We start from the raw sequence: 23,354 nt of genomic DNA, 5'->3' as shown, positions 1-23,354 counted from the left end.
TCACCCACTGGCTGCTTCTCTCCTCTCCCCTGAATCAATCAGTCATTTTCAATCTCTCCTCTCACTTTCACACGCACACATATTCCATTGCTACATGACCTCTAGCCCCACCCACAGATCGACTCAGTACATTTATCAAAAACTGCTAAGGAAAGTTTTCTTCAAAATTTGAAATCTGAAATTTGAATTCAGCTACTAGGTGATAGTCTAAGGAACATAGGGACTCTTTTATGTGAGAATGAAAATAAAAATGGTTGAATCTGAATGGAATTTTTAAATTTCCCCCATATCTATATAAAAATAACAGAAATGTCTAACTTTTAAAAACTCCCATTAATTCTTGAACTCGGTGATATTTTGTGTGTTAACCTGGTTCTTTATCTTTCATCAAATTACTTTTGCCATCCAAGTGTTGTAATTTCTCATTTGAGATATACTTTGACTTGGTCCTTGGGGGTATCCTGAATAAGTTAAATTTAACTCCTTATTACTATTCCATGATTTGCCCAATGAAAATACATTACCACCAATTCACTCTTATTTTTATCATTAGGCTGGGTTTTTATTTTTGTAAGTCTGCCTGTACTAACTCTACATAGTACACTGAGTGCTTTTTGTCAGTGTGAGTGGCATCAGAGACACTGGGAGAATTTATAAGAAGTAATAAATGGGCAGACTATCATAAAAAAAAGAGCTGTTTCTACTTTTGACTTCTATAGCTCAATCTGTTGTATTCTAATTAGGTGTCTGAGGATTTAAAATGCAATATCAGGATTTAAATGACAAAGCATTTTTAGTTTTGTAAGTCTCTAAAAGCCCTGCAAATTCTTCCCCAAACTGTTTCTTAGTTGATATAGCCCATTATATTTCATTAATGTATTCCCTTCTGATGCTAATAAGTCAATTGATTAGAAGCCCCATTCCCAAACAGGGTTGCATTATGACCTTCTTGAGCCTTAAGCACTTTGTTCTGTGGGCTCTTTTCTCCATCAAAACCCAAATACGCATATATATCATATATACATTATTATACACATGTGTAAAATTAAAATATGCTTTGTATGTATTAAAAGTATATTTTATGATTGTTTTGCTATAAAGATAGCTACAGTCCAGTCTGTGTTAAGAAAATTTAAACATTTTCTTCAACTCTTAAGAGTTCATTTTTTTCCTTCTGATTAAAAAGAAAAAAAGTAAAATACTTTCGTAAGGTCCCAAAAGTATGGTGTGCCCTAGGCATTGTGCCTACTGTCCGATGCCTACTGAGTAAGTCAGCTCTGCTCCCAGGAATCCCCAGGCCTCTTCCCTTACATCTTCCAAGTCTTTGCTTCATTGATGCCTACCTTGATCACACTATTTAAAATTACACTTTCCTCTTGCCTCAACACTTCCCATCTTCCTTACTTTTTCTTTTCCTTATCACATGGCACTCTGTATTTTACTGTATCCTAATATTGACTTGTTACTTATGTTTGTCTCTGCCAACTAGAATGTAAACTCCATGAGGTCACTGATGTCTCCCCACTTCCCTGAGCAATGCATGGCTTGGAGTAAGGACTCAATAATTTTCTTTTGTGAAATAAGGAGGTAATGAATCTTTATCTTTTTTCCTTTGTGATTTTAAAAATTCTATTCTATTTTTTTGATGGCCCCAGAAGCTAAGAGAGGAATGTTTTCCCATACCAATGGACAAATGTTTAATATGGGGGTGGTTTTAAAGGATGCACTAAAAATTAGCTACTGCTTTAAAAACTTAAAAAATAATAAAAATGTCTTATCAGTTGTCAGTCTTGATGCCTCTCTCTAAGGTTCTCATATTTCAAATTTTCTCTGAAAGGCTACAATTATACTTGAAGGTACTAGGCCCTTTTCAGAATGTAAGTATAGTTTTAGCCAAATCCAAGCCATAGTAACATCACAGTATTTAGAAAACAGAAGTAAATATGAATATTCTCATTTACTGTTACCTTGATGAGGGGAAGAAAGAAGAAAAAAGAAGAGGAAAACTATATCTTTTTCGGACCTATTATGTATGGGCACTGTCAGCCTCTTTATATATAATCTCTTGAATCTTCGAAACAGTTCTGTGAAATAGGCATCAGTATGCCTATCTTTAAAACAGGGGAGTATGTTCAGATTCTATTCTACACTACAGAATTTGCCTGAGAGCACACAATTGGGAAATATGAACTGGAATTTAAACCAATATCTACTGGGCTTCACAGCTTGAGTACTTTCAATTACATCTTGTCACAAAGAGCATTTTAAGTCCTGTTTAAAAAAAAATGGAGGCCGAGTGGTAGTTTCGGCAACTCTCTTGAGCCCGTATTTTTGCAGGAGGCCGCAGGCAGACCTGCGCCGGAACCATGTTTCGCAACCAGTATGACAATGATGTCACTGTTTGGAGCCCTCAGGGCAGGATTCATCAAATTGAGTATGCAATGGAAGCTGTCAAGCAAGGTTCAGCCACAGTTGGTCTGAAACCAAAAACCCATGCAGTGTTGGTTGCATTGAAGAGAGCACAGTCAGAGCTTGCAGCTCATCAGAAAAAAAATTCTCCATGTTGACAACCATATTGGTATCTCAATTGCGGGACTTACTGCTGATGCTAGACTCTTATGTAATTTTATGCGCCAAGAGTGTTTGGATTCCAGATTTGTATTTGACAGAACTCTTCCGGTGTCTCGTCTTGTATCTCTAATTGGAAGCAAGACCCAGATACCAACACAACGATATGGCCGGAGACCATATGGTGTTGGGCTGCTTATTGCTGGTTATGATGATATGGGCCCTCACATTTTCCAAACCTGTCCATCTGCCAACTATTTTGACTGTAGAGCCATGTCCATTGGAGCCCGTTCTCAATCGGCTCATACTTACTTGGAGAGACATATGTCTGGGTTTAGGGAGTGCAATTTGAATAAACTGGTTAAACATGGTCTGCGTGCCTTACGAGAGACACTTCCTGCAGAACAGGACCTAACTACAAAGAATGTTTCCCTTGGAATTGTTAGTAAAGACTTGGAGTTTACGATTTATGATGATGATGATGTATCTCCATTCCTGGAAGGTCTTGAAGAAAGACCACAGAGAAAGGCACAGCCTGCTCAACCTGCTGATGAACCTGCAGAAAAGGCTGATGAACCAATGGAACATTAAGTTACAAGCCAGTCTGTATGTTTATTATCAAATCTGTAAGAATGCAGGAACATGTACTGATGACAATAATCTATGTGTAGGGATCAGTCCAGATGTGTTTTTCCCTAGCAACTTGTCTGAAACCATATAATGGTGTGCATTTTTCTTTAAGAAAGGGTCTATATAATCATTTTCTGGAAAGTATAGGTATCTGTACTGATGTTTTTATATGAAGAACATAGTGTCTTTGTGGGTTTAAAGACAACTGTGAAATAAAATTGTTTCACCTGCCTAAAAAAAAAAAAAAAAGGAAAAGATCTTGGGGAAAATGAGAGGCTACAGAAGGATTGCTAAGTGTAGAATATCATTGTGTATGATAAGGACTTTTTGTATCACTCGTTCCTAGAGCAAAGAATAACAAATGATTTTAAGCTAATGTGACAAACTGATTGGGTATTGTCAGTGGACTTTTTAGTTTATTTTATGGAGAAAAATCTCTGTTCACTGATTTTATCATGAAACTTCCTTTATTATTCCTATTGATGAGATATGACTCAAATCAGGTCTGACTGATATTGGCTTCAATGTATTGAAACAAATCTCCTGCTATTAACTTATTTCTCTTAAACATATTTGTATCATTTGTCCCTGTGTAGATAACCAGTCTTCATGTAAAGAAAGACTGGGTTATCTGAAGTCATCATATCTCAGTTGTTTACAACTATTTCCATTAGGGCCCAGAAATTGGATATTTCCCTAAACTTTATTTTTTTAGATAGCATCTAATTTACTAATTTGTTGTGGCTTGAGCTTTACCAGATTAGGGTTACTTGTTGGGTACCTTGGAAGCCATGACAGGTTAGCATAACTATACTGAAAGATTTTTAAAAATGAGTTTAAAAACCATGTTAATTTCGGGATGCCTGGGTGGGCTGGGTTAGTTAAGCATCTGCTTTTGGCTCAGGTCATGATCCCAGGGTCCCACATCGGGCTCCTTGCTCAGCAGGGGGCCTGCTTCTCCCTCTGCCTGCTGCTCCCCCTGCTTGTGCTTTTTCTATCTCTTTCTCTCATTTTGATAAATAAATAAATAAATAAATAAATATTTTTAAAAATAAATAAAAACCATGTTAGTTTCATGTAGAAACAGGATAAATATTTAGGAATCATTTCAATGTGGTATTAGCATCGAGGATATCTGTGGGAGTTAGACTTGACATTAGGAGGAAGCTTAGTGTACATGCAGTGAACACCATTTATTCATGGATTGATATATGCATTGATAAGTTCATTTGACAAACATTTATGGAATACCATACCTGCCATACACCTATTTTAAAAGTAATGTCCATAAAGGCTAAGTAACTTGTTCAAATAGAAACACTGAAAGACCGGTCAGGACCAGAGGGAGTCAAGTATCCATTCCATCTCCCTAAGCATCTGCAAACAGTTCACTCTATTTTTCCAAGGGAAATAATTCGCAGAATTCTGTCTCCTTCCTTTACTAATAGACGCCTATTTTTATATTTGTCGAACCTGGTATGTTAGAGGGATTGCAGGTCGTAGGATAAAGAATTTCTGAATTTGATCACCTTTCCAGCACTTGTTATCTGTACAACCTCATGTTTGATAAGCCTAGTTTTCTTATTCGTCAAATTAGGATAAAAATTACCTGTAGTGTTGCTATAAGAAATTAAAATTAATTTGTATAAAGAAATAATATAGAGTATGAATCATAGTAAGCGCTCAAAAATTGACAACTGTTATTTTTATTATCCATTTGTTTCATTTCCAGGTTGTTTTTGGAGTTCTAGGTCAGATCACTCATTCTTTCATTATATTCTTTATGGAAGACCTTCAAAAAATAAAAAGACAAGTAAAAATAACAAAACCTCAATCTGTTTAATTGAATATACAGAAAGAAGAGGAGACAGTTTCTATTGAGGATAATTTATAAATATTGTCTATTCTTAATTATCCCCAATATCAGCAGTGGGTACTTACTTAGGTTACCGAGAGAGAGTGATATGGAAAAAAAAAAGAAACCTCGGTTCTTTTTACTGTCACAGTAAAGAATCAGGGCAGTGAAATGAAAGTAAAGCGGAGCAAAATTTATTAAAGTACACTCCAGGTGCACCTGGGTGGCTCAGTCGTTAAGCGTCTGCCTTCGGCTCAGGTCATAATCCCAGGGTTGTGGGATCAAGCCCTGCGTTGGGCTCCCTGCTCAGCAGGAAGCCTGCTTCTCCCTCTCCCACTTCCCCTGCTTGTGTTCCCTCTCTCACTGTCTCTGTTGAAATAAATAAAATATTAAAAAAAATAAAAATTAAAAAATAGAGTACACTCCAAGGGAGAGGTGGGCCACTCAAGAGAGACAAAAGTGCAGGAAACTCTGGGGTATAGGTTTATGCCAATGTTTTTTCTTTTGGGTGGTTCAAAAGGGTCACAACTTTTGAGCGACAGGCCTGGATTATAAGATAATTAGCCAGCTATGCATGTCCTTTCCCAAGATGTATTCAAAATGCCTGCACCAGCTAGGAAACCACATTATTTCTATTCTAGAGACATAGGTCAAATAGAAAGGCGGCTCCTGCTTTCTGCACAAATGCAATAAGCACAACAAACTTAAATCTTCCTTTGTCAGGATGTTGCAACCTCAAACGGACTGGTACTTGGGTGGAAGGAATGTGGTGGTGCCTGGGCTGTCCTCAGTTAAGGCTCTCCCTCAGGACATCTAAGGTCCATCTTCCTGTTGCTCATGCCTAGCTTCCAGCCTAACACTTACTTCATTTATCAATTTATTAAAAATTTATTGAGAGTCTATATGAGCCATGTTTAGGATTGTGAATACAAGAGAATGCTATTGGCAACATCCTTGTGCTGTAATGGGGGCATTCTATCAGCATGAGAAAAACAATACAAATAAAATATAGCACGATGTCAGTGTTGATCATATATGTGCTGTTAAGAGGAAAATAAAATAGGTTGATGGTATAGAAAGTGATGGCTGCATGGAGAGAGAGGGTACATTGGAAGTCTTCTCAGAGGCGGGGAAATTTTAGTAGTCATAAATAAAGTGATATCTACAAGTGGGAAAGAGTGTTTCTGGCAGAGGAACTATCAAAGGCAAAGGTCCTAAGGTAGAAACATGCCTGTTGCCAGTGTGAGCTAGAGGGAATGGAATGGCAGGAGAGGGGTCAGAAAAGGGGGTTCAAGGGTTAAACCCAAGGTTTCTCATGTGCATGCTGGCCCAGGATGTTCACAGTTAGAGCTTATGTCATCTCAGTTGCGCTTGACACCCATACCACTCTCCCCAAACACTGTGCTCTCAAAGTTAAGTACTCTGGAAAAACAGCCCAACTGCAAAGGCACACCATGAGAAGGCACATCAAATATGCAAAATACTTGAGGGGAAAAATGACAGAAAAGAAGGAAAACAGCATGAAAAGAACAAAAAAAACTTAGCCTAGAAGAAAATATCCAAAGAAATAGAAGGAAATTCTTCACATGTTACTATGGATATGGATCCAGTTAAAACAAAATGAGATTATTTAGGGGGATTGGAATTGGAAAAAGCAAACACTGATATGGAAATAATAAATAAAAGAGAAAGAGCAAGGAAAAAAAATGGAGATAAAACTGAAAATAATGACACAGAGGAGAAATTAGAAATAGAGTGAATACAGAGAGAAGAAGGGAAAGAGAGGAGGGAAATATTTTAAAGCCAATAGAGAAAATCCATGAAGAGAGAAAGGTGAGCTAACAATAGTGTCTCTGAAGAAGAGACTCTCACAAATGGAACAGGAAAAAGAAATAGCCTCCAAAATTTTAAACAGAGTAATTTTTCATTAAATGAAGAAAGAACTGATTCAGCAAATTGAGAGAAGACACTAAGTTTCAGGAAAATATGAAAAGATAATGTTGAGCTATGTTCTCATAACATTATTTAGTGTCATCAAAAAAGAAAAAAAAATGTACTCATCCAGCTACGAGAAACCTTGGAAAGATGGGAGAAGTTCGGGCTAACTAAAATGAGCCTTGTGTTCAGCAACATTTAATGCCCAGAAAATAATAGAACAATACCTCAAAAGTTCAAGGCAATATCTCAAAGTTCTAAAGAAAAATGAAATATCCATATGCATTTAAAAAATAGACAACCATTCTTAATGGAAGAGTAAAAGAAATGTAGCACCCTTGAACTCTTCTTGAAAACAGCATTTGAAATCTAGCAAAGATTAAAACAAAGAACTTAGAAATAAAGAGCCATGATTAAAGAATTGATTGTGGGTACAGATTTAAAAAATAGAACCAATCCAGACAATCACAGGATATAGAATAGAATTTAAGTAATTTGAATTTTGGCAGTGTAAATAAAAATAATTAAGTTTGAGAGAGGGAGGATATGTAAAAAATATGAGATTGTTATTTTCTTCATTTTTTTATAGTGGTGAGTAAAAATATTCTTTATAATGGAAATGTAGTTTAAAAAAAAACTGACAACATCCTTTTACTAGTTTTGAAAAAAATATTCCCAAACTTATGACCTTGAAGGAAATATTTTGTTTAGTGAAGGAGTGGTTTCTAAAGTCCAACAATGGTTTCAATTTTATTTCAGTGTCTTTTTCTTCAGTTAAATTCAAGCGAAGAAGAATTCAATATTTCGACTTAAGTACTTACATATCGTGAACGATTTTTATATAAAAGTATTTTATCCATCTATCAAACCATTCTATCTGTGGAGATGCAGAGAATAGTATCTGGAATTTGTTGAACGAGGATTAATATATATTATTTCTGATGGTGGAATTTGGGGTTCTCTTGTCCCAAAAGTGCTTTTCTTAATTGCCTATATTCTTTGTAATTAGTCATCACTTTTACAAGGGGAATAGTGACTTTCCTTAAATAAAAGAACCACACACACATGCACACACACACGTATACCTTTTGAATTTGTTTCGGTGAATTGCCCATTTAAGCCTTTTGCACATTTTTCAATTCAATGTTTTTCCCCATTATCTTTTTATAGAACATCTTTTTATGTTTGCTGCAATAACTAATTTTCAATCATATGTGTTGTCAATATTCTTCCTAGTCTTATTTTTAATGGTATCTGGTATCTGTTATATATAAATATATTTGCAATTAGAATGAAATTTGTATTATGTATCCTTTGGCATTAAATATTTATTAAATTTAAATATATTATAGATAGTATATTCATTTCCTTTACGGTTTATGAATTTCCCATCTTGCCTGAGGCTGTCTCTTATAGAAAGTCATATAAAATCTTCCTACACATTCTCATGCTATTTTTAGTATTTATACTACCAATTGCATCAAATGTATTTTTGTGTAAAATGAAAGGTGAATTAGCCGTTTTCTTCCAGATAAATAACCATCTATGACAACACGATATTCATTTTTTGAAAATCCCAATGAACTAAAATTGCCAACTTTGATCATTTCACATAATTCTGGCTTATATTTTTTGTTCTTCTAACCTATCTGCCTATCCCAGTGCTTGATTGCAACTTCATAGTAATTTTTAATAGCTGGAAAGCAAGCGCCTCTTCAATATTCCTCATTTTTATTGTTTTTATTATTCTCAGAGCTTCATTCCATCATCTACACTTTAAAATACTTTCATCTAGTTCCCCAAACAAAACAGAAAATATTAAGATTCATGATGGGATTGTATTCCACTTAATAATATTATTTTATATTTGTTTATATTTAATAAGTTTCTTCATATTGGCTCTATGTCTTTTCAGTAAATGCATTTCTAAACAATTAAAAGACTAATAATTCCATTTTCCATATCTCGGTACTTGTAATAAAGAGAAAGCTATTACATTTTCTATATTTATGTTATATTAGTAAAATCATGTTTTTTAAATCTTTATTTTATCCCATATTCATGCAAGTTTAAAGCATGATAGGTACCATTCCTTATCCATCAGACTGATAAAAGTTTTAAGTAATGGTAACATCATCTAGAACATCTAGTGCTAGTGAGTATTTAAGGGAACAGGCACTACTGTATATTGTTGGTAGCCTTATGAATTACTCAAAAAGTTTGAGCTTTAGTTATCAAAATTGTTCTGGCTTTAGTTATAAAAATTAAAAACTACATTTATGGGATGCTACTGTTATTATTTTGCTGAAAGTCCAAACTAGTTGAATAAGGCAAATTAAATAAATAAATACATAAGTAAAAATTTAAAAATTAAAAATCAATTAAAATTTTTTAAAAATTAAAATTGTCTTCATTTATAGAGGGAATAATTGTTTACATAGAAAATCATAAGGAATTTACAAAAATATACCAAAACTAGTAAGTATATTTAACAATATCACATGATATACAGAATACACAGAATATAAACTAGCAATTAAGTATTGGCAATGATATTTGAAATTTTTATTGGCATAAAAATATATCAAATGCCAAGAAATAAATGTAATCAGTGATGTGCAAAAACTCTACATAGTATACTACAAAATGTTGCCAAGGAAAATGTAAAAGATTTAAATAAATGGAGAGTATGCCCATTGTGGATTGGAAAACTCAGTGTTTTTTTTTTAAATGCTCATTCTCCCCAAATTGGTCCATATGTTGAGTGTAATCCTAGTCAAAAATCCACAGGCTATTTATAGAAATGCACAAACTGATTCCGAAATTTATATAGAAATACAAAAGACCTAGGATAGACAAAACGTACTTGAAAAAGAACAACAAAGTTGGAAACATCATACTAGATGATTTCAATACTTAGGATAAACTGAAGATAATCAAGATAGTGTAGTATTGTGGTAAGGGCCAACAAAAAATAGAACTAAGTGAAGAGTCCAGAGTATACCCACACATACATTATCAAGTGATTTTTTTTTTTTTTTTTTTTTTTTACAGCAGCACCAAGAGAATTCAATGAGCAAAGGAGAATCTTTTCAAGAAATAGTTCTTGAACAACTCGGTTGTTATAATGAAAAAAAATGAACCTTAACTCTTACCTCACATGATACACAAAATTAACTTGGAGTGAATCATAAAGGTAAATATAGACGCTATAAAACTTCTAGAGGAGAACACAGGAACAGTCTTCATGACCTGTGGTAGGTAAAGATTTCTTAAATAAGACATAAGAAGCATGAAACAGAAAAGAAAAGCTGAAGTCCAAAAATTTGGACATTATCAAAATTAAACATTAATTTTGAAAGGCATCATTTAAAAAATAAATAAGTAAGCCACAAACAGGGAGAAAATAATTGCAATAACTATTTGACAAAGGACTTATATCCAGAATATATATTAAAAAATATATATATATACACACACACATTATATATTCACACATGTATAATCACACATGATTGCTCAGGGGGAGGATTAAATCAAAAAAGAATGATAAAACTTGAAATGTTCTCTATCTTGGTTTGCATGTTATATAGCCATAAAAATTGTCAAAATGTAAAAACTGAAACTTATGATCTATACACTTTGAATCCATGTATTCATTGCATAGAAGTTACATCTAAATTTAAAAATAACAAAAACAATAGGAAAAAAGGAAATTTGCGTTCCACCTACACATAAATTTGGAATGTAAGTTCCTTTTGCTGTCACTGTCTCAATAGAGGGCTTGGAACTGTGTGATAAAGAAATATGCTTTGCATGCCATCTTAGTGCCATTCGTAAGGCTCAAACTCTTGGTGAATCATTTTATTTTATTTACATCAACTATGCTTTGCTCTTTGTTTCACATTCTGAGTTGAGCCATTTTAGAAACTGCTACGGCAGGAATTATGAAATCTTGATAATTATGTTACTATAATTATTTTATCAAACAAACTTTAATGAAGAGTTGAGCTTCACCTGCAGACACTATTGGCTTTAAATGCTCTGCTCATGGGACTCAGGAAATTTCTTGTTTCTGACCTCTTGGACAGGTGTTAAGAGAAGATAATTGGGAAGATGCCAATCAAATCTATTCCTGGACAGGGACAGGGGTTGGGAGAATGGACTTCAAAACAACTTACCTATTTTTGGTGAAAGGGCCCCTGGGAAGCTAAATGGCTGACCCTGTTTAATTCATTCCTTTGCTCCTTGATTTCCTCCAAACAACAATTACATTACTGTGGGGGGAAAGTATGTGGTAATAAACTACAAGGTTAGATTTACTTCTCTTAAAAGAGATGGGCCATTCTGTAAATCATAATTCAACATATAGAATTCCAAAGCGGAGTGGTTTGTCATTTCATTTCTGGAATCCCATAGATTGTCATCTGGAGGAACATTCAGAACAGTAAAAGTGGCTCCTTCTGATTTAGAAATGTAGAGCCTTTAGAATTTATTTCCTGCAACCAGTGTTTCATCATATTGGCATTCCACGCACTTGCAGTGTCCTTCTGAGCAGTGACTTAACACAGCCCTGGAGCTGGATTAGATCATACATTTAGATTCATCACAGCACAACAATTCATATGTAGTTTTCCCAAATGAAACATCAGCGAAAAATCAGTTCAGATATAAACTGAGTAAATCTCTGGAATTGAGATTGATGCCCTAGATTTCAAATTACCCTGATAGCAAACATCCTGTATACAGCAGTTTGAATTCAAGGATTTCTAAAACAGTTGACTGATTTAAGATATTGCTATAAGGCTGAATTGTCAGTTTGTGGTGGATTACAAATACTCATGATAAAAAAATATTACTTAGGAACACCTTGATGTAAAGAGCAAAAAGTCCCAATAGGTTGCAGTTCCTAACTTTTGAGATGCTCAGAGCAACTGAGATGTATTCTGCAAGTGTATATCCAACAAAATCTATCTGGACCTTGTGTCTGGCTCTTTCTGGGCAGAAGTGTTATAATTCCTCTTTAATAGACTCAACTATTAACACTAACAAAATAGAAAAGCTTTACACCATCACACTGAGTTCACTGTCTCTCTAAGTAAGTACCTCACACAAGAAAATACATACAAGGTCCTCTGATATTATTGAATGAATAAATGAATGAAGCAGTTAATCCATACTATATAGTTTAGTAGTTAATTGGATACTGCTTTTTATGATTTTCTAGTGGTTTGTTATACGCTGATTTCATTTCCCATGGATTTAATTTTAATCTTCTAGAGGACATTTTTTTTTTTTCTGAACACATCTATAATTTTCTGTGGATAGAATAATGCTATGGCCATACCAGGTGTGTAGGAAATAATTGATTAATTACACATTGTTGTCAGCATCAAAAGGTCTTTGACCAGTTTTATGGCTTCCTTAATCCCTTCGTTGAGCTGCATCACTAAACATTATTTTGTTCTGCGCTTATGTTCTGTCCTTAACAGTTTCTAACTATTCCTTAATTCTGGTAATGAACTTCCTCCATCCCTACTCCTCTTGAACTCCCAGTCCTGCATTTGAAAATAGTTGGTCTATTCTTGTGCTTTATTCCTGGGTTCTTCTCTCCCTCAACACATCCTCTCCCTCACCCACCCTGCAGAACAGAGGTAAATTTTTATTTCAGCTCAAACAGCCTTTCCTCTCTCGCCAACAATGTTCTGCACATTGTGCAAAGTAGGGGTGATCTGAAGAAGACATGGCTCCTCTACTCAAGAGATTTTGCAGTCTGGTGAAAGACAAACACCATTTTCAGAGACAAATTATAGAAGCATGCACATGCTATTATCACAACACACTCTACCTACTTTGGCCTAGTGCAAGGATACATTCTGTAGCAAGGAACCTGGAGTGGATGTGATTTCATTAATTTTCCAAGAGTAAGGCTAATGAAGTCTCTTCCTCAAACAAAGAGATTGTTCAGATCTACAAACATGCAGAGTTGATGATAGGTGATGGTGGGTGTATAGGCCAGAGGAAAAGGACTGCAAAGGTTAGCAAAGTAAGGAGGAGAATCAGAAGTAAATATAAGATGTGCAAATATGGAGATGGAATGAGAAAGGCAGCAAGACAGAATCATAAAGCAAAAAGTTTTGGAATGAATTGCTGGATAAGTAAATGCAACATACAGAGACTACGGCCATCGCCGGTTTCCATAATGTGAGTGGAAGGGCCAGGTGAGCAGAAAGGACAATGAATAAGGTGGACACAGGCTGTACCTAGGGCTAGAAACTATCTTTAAGAAAAGGACTTTGGAACTTTAAAGACAGGATCCTTTCTACTATATAGCATTTGTACTTTCATGTATCTAGTCATGCTTAGAATACCTGTGGAATAAATTTTATATAATTTTACTTGAGGGTGAATTATACATTTAAATAAATCATTTTGAATTATTTATAAAGAACTAAGTTACTTGCCTCCAATATCTGATATTGTTGGATAGAGATGTAATAGATTAGCACAATAGAATTTGGAAGCTAAGGGCCTGGATCTACCTGCCTTGGTGTCAATTAACATTTTTTTCCCACCATTTCTTTACATTTATTTGTTTTTAAATTTTTAATTGAAGTATAGTTGACATGTAATATATTAGTTTCAGGTGTACAACATAGTGATTTGACCATTCTACACATTGTAAAATGCTTCTCACAATAAGTATAGTGACCATCTGTCACCATACAAAATTATTAAAATATTATTGACTATATTCCCTATGCTATACTTTTTATCTCTGTGGCTTATTTATTTTGTAACTGGAAATTTTTATCTCTTAATCCCCTTCATTATTTTGCCTATTTTCCCACTCACCTCCCCTCTGGCAATCACCAGTTTGTCCTATATATTTATGAGTCTGTTTCTGTTTCCTGTTTTTTTTTTATGTTGGTTGCTTGCTCTGTTTTATAGATTCCACATATAAGTGAAATCATACAGTACTTGTCTTTCTTTGTCTGACTTATTTCACTTAGCATAATACCCTCTAAGTCCATCCATGTTGTTGCAAATGGCAAGATTTTATTATTTTTTATAGCTGAGTAATAGTCCATTGTGTGTGTGTGTGTGTGTGTGTGTGTGTGTGTGTGTGTGTACCACATCTTCTTTATCTACTCATCTATTGATGGACACTTGGGTGGCTTTCATAACTTGGCTTCCATAAACATATGGGTGCATACATCTTTTTGAATTAGTGTTCTTGTTTTCTTTGGGTATATACCCAGAAGTAGAAATCCTGGATCATATGGTATTTCTATTCTTACTTTTGTGAAGAAACTCCATACTGTTTTCCTGAGTGGCTGGACCAATTTAAATTCCCACCAACAGTGCACAAGATTTTCCTTTTCTCACAACTTTGCCAACACTTGTTATTTTTATCTTTTTGATACTACTTTTCTGACTTGTGTGAGGTGATATTATGGTTTTGATTTGCATTTCTCTGATGATTAGTGATGTTGAACATCTCTTATGTGTCTGTTAGCCATCTGTATGTCTTCTTTGGAGAAATGTCTATTCAGGTTCTCTGACATATTTTCATAAAATTATTTGTTTCTTTGTTTTTTTGGTGTTGCAAAATGGAGCTGATAATAGTCTGTCATAGAGCTGTCATCAAAATTTAAAAAGTGTATGTTTATGTAAAGCCGTGAGAACTGTGGTACATTGGAAGTGTTCAGTGAATGTTCACCATTGTTATGATCATTATTTTCTGGAATGGTTGGAAACAGCTGGTAAGTACAGCTGAGATTTTGTGAACCAGAGAGGCAGACGAAGTAGGCCATTTCTCCAAGATAGTGATGGTAATGAAGCTTATTTCTTATAGGTGTTTATCTGTAATGTAAGAGAATGAGACCTAACCAAATAGTTGGTTAGATGAAGAACTACCTCCAATAAATAAAAAACTAAATCTCAATACAGTAGATGTAGCTAGAAGATACCCTGAGGAAGGTTATTTTATTTCCTGCCATATCAAAATTCATGGGTAACCATTTAAATCTATGTAATATATAGATTCACCCACCTTATTTTGTCCCATGGAAAATTAGAAAATTTAATAACACTTCTTTTGCTTAATTTGAGGCATTTTTTGAGCTAAATTCTATGGGAAGATCAACAAAGGGAGGCTTAACCAAATCCCTTAGATTCTGTGATAGAAGCAATGTGAAACCATATAGGAAGTGTCATAGTAAATGACTTGTTTCCTTGAGTTGAATTCAAAAGAAGAGAATCCTGAGTGAGAAGAATATTAACAAAAAGCATAAGAAACATCACAGTTCTATAAATTTAAAATGGTCCTTTTAATAGAGATGAATACAGCATTATTTATGCAACTCTGAGAGCACTGGAATTAGATGGGCAGGAGTGAGGTAGGTTTGGCACAAAATGACTTTTGACACATGCCATGTATTATTTACCAGAAAATTCTACTGCATGCATTAATATGAAAGGCATAGTCACTTGATTAACTGAAGCCAATTGGTCAGTACATATAGTAAAATTTGGTTCAGATGTTTTGGGATATGTGTAAAGAGAGGATGACAGTAAGAAACTCAAACAGTTGCCTCCCGAACAGAGATATTGTCTGAAATGAGATGAGTGTGAGGGAAGATGAGAAGTGAGCGATGAGAGACAAGTTCTCAAGAACATGAATCCAAAATCCATAGGCCATGAACCACTCTCACTAGCTCAGATAACAATTTCTTAGCAACCTTATATCACTACTGCTGGATTTTCTTGTTCTACCAATAAAATAAAGGAATGTCCCATCTGTCTTTACCTCAGAAAAATTCAGTGATGATTAAATGAAAGGAGAGAAGGAAAATGCTTTGAGGCACTAAGAAGAAAGAATTCTATTAAAAAGAATCTAATATGTAATTATTTTTTACTCTTTGAGATGGATTTATTTTCCTTATATTCCTGCTCTGCTCTTATTTGTACAAGCCTCGTTTGGACCTGTCAACCTTAAGGTTTTTCATGAGGACAATTCAGTGCATTGTTCTCACCTTGTGAAGCCTCTGAAAGTGGTCTCCACATCCCAGTCTAAAAAATTGATTTGATTATTCTCTATCTTTTCCTACAACCTCATGTCTCCCCTGGGACAGCTTACCATACAAATGAAATATGAAATAAGCCTACAGTTTTTATAGTGACAGAGCCAAAGCCTTTTCTGTTATCATTTGTGTAGTCCATGGGGAAATATCAGAAGGGGGATTGATTTTGGCAAAGAGATAATCCACAGAGGTGGTTGAGTTTAATAAATCTCTGCTATAAAAGACTCATATTTAAGTTCCAGCAAGTCTCAGAGCTCATTCCACCAGGGCTATCTAATCTCTTGCCTCCTCAGTTACAAATTAAATTTCCCTTTGTCATTATTTCTTTGGAGTCTACTTCAAATGAGATAGAAGATGAAGGTCCTCCCTCAGCCCATTCTCTGCGTTATAGAAAGCCAAGTCCCTTAAGCTAATTACTCTGATATGTGTTCCAGAGGAAGTGATGGCTTGATAATAAATATAACTTAGCTTGGGTGATGCTACCTTTCGAGGATCATGGAAGTTCTTTCATTCATTGTGTTTTCTTCCCAGACTTCTTAAGAAAATTAATTTTACTCATGGGGTTCAAGGAAGAAGAGATACAAAAATAGATTAAGCAGTTCTTTTGGCAAGATGCCTTAGATCCAAATGAAGTTGGTTCCAATATAATACAATTGACTGATGGTTCTGAAAATAATCTGCTAGCCATTATATATCTATTATCTATCCACTCATATTTATATATGCAGAAAAACATATAAGCATGCATTGTTATATATAATATATAGTATTTATATTTTTATATAAATATATAAATATGCATGAATATACATGTTTGCATATATATTTAGGATTAATAAGATGACAAATTATCCTTTGTATGAAATTAAACTTTCTTGGCCTTGATTCTCACAACTTTGAAAAGACCAATTTGGACTAGGTGAGCTTTTAGTTCTTAAATTTTATGATAAGCAACTTCGGGCCAATACTTTGTTATATTGTTATATTTGTTATATCTGATGGTTATGTTAGCTCTCAAACGAATGAATTTAGAGTGCACCAAACATCATAGCAACTCCATCATAAACCTTTTCTCTGGAATGTGGAAAGAAAATAAACAGGCTTATTTGAATTGAGCTTATGACCTCTCCCACTGCTCCTTGTTTGTTTTGTGTTGTTGTAATTAGGCGTGTAAATCACCCGACAGATTATGATTTATTATGGGGATAGAATCCAGTCTTCTTCATTTGCGAGTCCAAAAGCAAGAATTTGCACACAGTTGGCTTTCATCAAAACTATATGGCCAAATTGTTAAGCAGCTTAGATGAGTTCTTAATCGTGACTATGTTGGCTTTTCTTAATAACATCATCACTGGACCATTCTAACACCTACACATTCCCATATCTCTCCATGTGAGCAGTGCTCTTCTTAACTCCTGTGTTAATATTGTGTGGCATAGGGCAACAGCCCCACTCACCTCAAATGAACTATTGGAATGAATTTATATTTATGGCATTTGATTTAGTAACAATGCACCTGAGGCCTTAGGCTTTGTACATATACATAATTCATACATATTCAACATTTTAAACTCTACCTGGGGTTTACTTTTAAAAGTCACATTGATTTTGATTTAAAACCCTAAAGATAAGCAGGACTAAGCTGCTAGGTTGTTTTTATTAATAATATTTCAATCTTTGCCACCAGTTAGGATGGTAATGATGACAAAGCCCTTGCTGAGCTTTAAGCTCACGGTTCCAATAAAGGTCTTCATGAGAGTTGTGTCCTAAGAATAATCAAGCCGTTGAGGTGGCAGTTGAACCAGATACCTTTTGGTTTTCTTCATAATATGGAAATAAATAGATGTTCTTTAAAAGGATTAGCAACTTACTCCCACTCACTAATTTGGAAAATCCATTCCAATTACTAGTCTGACACTTTCAGTAAGTACTGAACACAGTATCATGAATAAAATTTTATTACTTACTGCCAGGAATAACTGTTAGAAAGCAGAGAGTCCAGGAACACAATGTCTTCTGCTTTGGTCCCCAAATTGTTCTTTTCAGCAGCTGGAATGCAAATAACGTGCTATCGGTGTGTTCTGTTCACACTTTAGAGATATTCAAAAAAGAAAAAAAAAACCCTGGAATAGGAGGAGGAACTGCTCTTACCATTGTCTAAATATGTCTTTGTTTGAACCTCAGTTTATTACCTGTGGATGGAGGATCTCTAAGACCCATTTCTTCTCTGTTTTGGTTTTTTTTTTAAGATTTTATTTATTTATTTATTTATTTATTTAGGTATGTATGTATGTATGTATTTATATTTGAGAGAGAGAGCACGAGTGGGGGAAGGGGCAGAAGGAGAGGGAGAGAATCTCAAGCAGACTCCTCTCTCAAGCAGACTCCTCACTGAGTCTGTGGAGCACCGTGTTGGAGTGGGGCAATCTCAGGACCCTGAGATCATGACCTGACCAAAATCAAGAGTTGGATGTTTAACCACTTGAGCAACCCAGGCTCCCCTTTTTCCCTCTTAGTTCCTAATTGAATCTGCAAAGGAATGGACTGGACACCATTCTTAAAAGGGAATTCCTGGGAAGTGGTTTTTCAAGTGTAGATTTACATTTTAGCCCACAGGCAAAAGCTTGCAGGGTAGTTTGCCTTAGGCTAATTGCTCTGAGAAATGTTCTTTACCACTCCTTGGTTAGCTGAAGGGAACTCTACATTCAACAGATGACTTTGGGGAGTAGATCTGACAGTGGGGAGTAGATCCCCTTGGGATAGAGAGATCTGTATATATTCTCCATATTATGTGAGCTTAGCTACTTCCTAGTCTTACTGGTAATGATGTACGTGTTTGTGAGGTGGTGGGTGGTTGTATACCCCAAGCACACACCCTGTACTATCCTTAGGTGGTGCCAGCTACAAGGGATAGTAAAGGGAGAGAGCTTTTGTTTTGATGACCTCATCCCCATGCCCAATACTCTTGTACACAGGCCTATCTCCTAGAACTTTCTGATGATATTTTAACTCAGCATGTACAGCATGAAGCTCCTTTTCTTCTTCCCACACCTTTTTCTCCTTATAAGTTCCAGTCACACTCATGTGCACCACCATCCAATCAGTTGCACAAGGGAAAATGTGTCACTCTGATATGTTACTTTTCTTTGGTCCCTGAATCCCATGCATCCAGTCCCTTCAATTGTACTTCTAAGTGTCTCTCAAATCTGTGGACTCCTTACATCTCTGCATACAACACTCTCACACACCCACCCTTGGGCCTCACTGGGATTACTCTCATTTTCTTGGCATCCCACTCCAGTTTATTCTCCATACTGCCTCTAGAGGGAGCTTTTTAACACGAGGACATCTCTGATAAAAGTCTCTAAAGATTTCTCATTATTAGGATAAGAAGACAATGTCTAACATGGCCCACAGACCCTACACAATTTGGCCCAGGCCAGGCTCTTCAGATTCATCTTGCACCACTCTTCCTGACTCCCCATCTCAGTGCATCAGCCAAAACAGGCTCAAGTGAGCTTCTGAGTCATGCCTTGCTTCCTTCTTGTTTCCTTCTGCTTCAGAGACTCAATGGTTGCCTCCTTGCCACAGTTTTCTCTCCCATATCTTTGCCTGGTTAATTTTCACTTGTTTTTCAAGTTACAACTCCATAGTCACTTCCTTAGGGAAGCCTGATGTTATGGGTTGAATGTCTGTGTGCCCCCAGAATTCAGCCCTACCTCTCAATGTCACAGTGGTAGCAATTGGGGTCTTTGGGAGGTAATTTAGGTTTATATGAGGCCATGAGGCATTAGGGTCTTTATGAGAAAAGGAAGAGGCCAGAGCTTCCACTCTTGGCCATGTGAAAACATAGCCAGAAGGCAGCCATCTGTAAGTCAGGAGGAAGGCCCTCATGAAGAACCAAATTTGTAGGCTCCTTGATTGTGGAGAGCCTCCAGAATTATGAGAAATAAATGTCTGTTGCTTAGCAGACCCAGTTTACATAGAATTTTGTCATAATGGCCTGAATTGACTAAACTACCTTCCTTAAGCCCCCTGGTTGGACTATATGTACCTATTTTGTTTTCTTGTGGCTTTTTGTGGATTTTATTCATAACACCTATCACAGTTAATACCTTGCATGACTACTCAATCAATGGCTCCTTCCTCTAAGGTTAAGGACTGAAGGCTGTCCTTGTTCATTGTCATAGCATCTAGCACAATGCCCAGTTCATAGACAATAAAAACCTACTGAATGAATTTAAAGAAGTTCTAGGTAAATTAGTTGATTCACTAGATGTTTAGAGTGAAAATGTCTGTTTCCATAGATGATTCTGAATTGTGGGAAATAGGCTTGCTAACAAACTCTAAACACATATAAGAGCCTATTACTATTAGTCCATTTTTAAAATCTTTCAAGGAAACAGGTATTCCCCTTTCACTTCAAAAGAGGAGACTTTTCCCAAAATAGCTAAGACAACAGCTCAATTTGGGTATAACCAAAATGATTCTAAAACTTGGGTTTTTCCTTTAATGACATAAAAAATATAAAATTCTTAGTTTAATCCATAAGGATCCTCTACAGTTATTCATTTCAAGGATGAAGAAATCTAGAAACCATGTCCTGCTGGAAAGTGGCTTAAGCAACTAGAGGCAAGAGGATTAATAAAAGGTATGAGGCAGCCTTCAAATGTTTATAATGCTCTGGGATAGAGGCAGCAGTTTTGTTTGAAGAAAAGGCAAAACTAAAACTAATGAGTAAAAATTGTATAAATCTAGGTTTCATTTTAATTAAAAAAGAGCTTTTTAACATCATACAATGAATGCTTAGATGAAATGGGCCATTTCCTGGCCAAATCAGAGATGCTATAAAAAAATTCTTACATCGGGTGCGCCTGGATGGATCAGTTGGTTAAACATCTGCCTTTGGCTCAGATCATGATCCCAGGGATCTGGGATGGAGCCTCACATCTGGCTCTCTGCTCAGCAGGGAGCCTGCTTCTCTTCTCCCTCAGCCTGCCACTCTGCCTACTTGTGCTCCCTCTCTCTATCAAATAAATAATAAAATCTTAAAAAAAAAAAAGATTCTTACATCGGTCTGCACTACCAACATAAAGACTTCTCCCTTGCTTGGGATTGGAGAAGGGACAATAGCTACCTAGGGCTCTGCTTGATACCTAAAATGTTGTCCTCCTATAAATCCAAATTTGCTTGAAGGTCTCGGCTTAATTGACAAAATTCGGTTTTTATGTAGATTGAATCCATGTCTGTGGGAATAGCCAACTCATGAATGTCTTTGAAAAAAAGAAAATACAAGTTAAAAAAAGAAACTTTTTTTCAGTGCAATTTAAGGAACATGAGTAATAGTAAAATGCATGACATTTTAGGAAAACTGATTATTTCACAATTAATTATTAATATTTCAAATAGGTATTATATTTCCTATCTAACTATTTTGCCAATATTTGATTATGGTGAAACAATTTATAGACAGATTAGCTTGCTGTTTTTAATGAGCTGGATGTTCTCTCTAACGGAATTGCTAAATTTGTGCTAAATTGTAGCTTGGGGACTTACTATTGTGAGATTCTATCTTCTTTTTGTTAGTTTTCTTCAACATGGAGAAAAGACTTGAATTGGCTTCAGGTAGAATAGTGAATAATAACTGTTAGTTTTTGAATTACCCTATATCATTGACTTAGTTTAACTTTTATCAGATGTTTAGTCTGTGTAGGATGTAAAGACTCCTTTACTTTGTATTTTTATTATTGAGTCTAAATTATCCTAGCATTGTGAGTCATACTGATGGCCTTAATCACAGATGCTTTATCTTTTGGTTTGTGGTAGAACTTAATTACAAACTCAGTATTAGTAGTCAGATCTATCACATTTTCTCTACATCATATGGGACTCCTCTGAGCCCCAACTATCTGCTTAGTGCGAGGTTGAAATTCAGTTGAGTTTCCTCCTCACTTCAGTGGAATGGAAGGAAATTTCATATGGTCTACCTAGAGACCAAAGGAGAAGTCTCTTCAGTAGCATACCTGGATTGGCTAGGTGTTCTTTAATTTGGAAAACTGACCATGTCATTGAGAATTTGGGGCATTTTACAGTGCCAGAAAATCAGGAAGTAGTCAATCTTTACTTCATGGTAGAGGCATCCTCACCACTGCTCTCTGCTACCTGATGCTGGCATTAATGTGGACCCTTCAGCATCCACTGTCTATGCTGCTTGGGGCACACCTGAGGATGCCCTTGAGGATGTTCTAGTCCTCTGACCACAAACTCATTAACAGAGACTTTAGCCACTGGTCTTAAGGCCCCTGGGCATGATGGTAGCCTCTACAGGCATGTTGAAGAAGTCACCCACTTAGGGGATTCTCCAATTGCAGAAACTTTCCAAATACAGACCTATTTTTTTCAGACTTAACCTTTAATACATATATTGCTCTCCAGCCTTTTTGACCCCTCTTTGTTAGAGTGATTTGCTCTATCTCATCCTAACTCGTCCTTAAACAGACTTGAGTTTAAAAGTTGTTTATTTCTTTCCCAGTGATGAGGATTAAGGACAGCAGAAATAGCGCTCACTTTTCCCCATGTATGGTTAGAAGAAGCTATTTTTTATATATTTTTTAACGACTTTATTTATTTATTCATGAGAGACAGAGGGAGAGAGAGAGAGAGAGAGAGAGAAGCAGAGGGAGAAGCAGACTCCCAAGGAGCAGGGAGCCCGATGCGGGACTCGATCCCAGGACCCTGGGATCATGACCTGAGCCGAAGGCAGATGCTTAACCATCTGAGCCACCCAGGCGCCCAGGAAGCTATTTTTTAAATAATTATTTTTGTTGCAGTTTTTGTGTACATTTTAAAAATTCATCCATCCTATTTCATTTAGGATATGTTTATAAGTCTCATTTACTCATTCATGTATGCAAATTAGCCACTTGGTCAAGTGTAGTCCTGTGCTTTACTTATGCTCTTGTTGGATTCTAAGTTTCTTAAAAAGCAAGGGTTGCGTCTAATACATCACTGTGTCAGCCCCCAAAGCCAGTACAGGGCCTTGCATGTTGCAGATTCAATAAACACTAATTGAATAAATTAATTATTTGTCCACAAGAATCCATGTCTCCTTTCTTCTAGGCATTAGTTTGACCCTACAGACTGAATAGAGGGTAAGAATGTCAGTGTAACTAGGACCTACATAGAACGCAAGGAATTACTCCCTGCAACAATGGAGTGCACGTGTGTGTGCATGTGTGTTTGTGTGTCCCAAATGGTTAAGTGCATGAGTATGCAAAAAT

The 23,354-nt window shown here is 35.8% G+C and overlaps 1 pseudogene; it reads left to right on the top strand.

Moving 5' to 3' along the window:
• Positions 1-2,337: 2,337 nt before the first annotated feature.
• Positions 2,338-3,447, top strand: LOC113920241 (annotated as a pseudogene).
• The last annotated feature ends 19,907 nt before the right edge of the window (positions 3,448-23,354 follow it).

This window comes from Zalophus californianus, chromosome 3 (genome assembly GCF_009762305.2).
Source record: "Zalophus californianus isolate mZalCal1 chromosome 3, mZalCal1.pri.v2, whole genome shotgun sequence".
Lineage (NCBI taxonomy): Eukaryota > Metazoa > Chordata > Mammalia > Carnivora > Otariidae > Zalophus > Zalophus californianus.
Note: the sequence above shows the minus strand (reverse complement) of the source record. Positions and strands in the feature narration are given on the sequence as shown.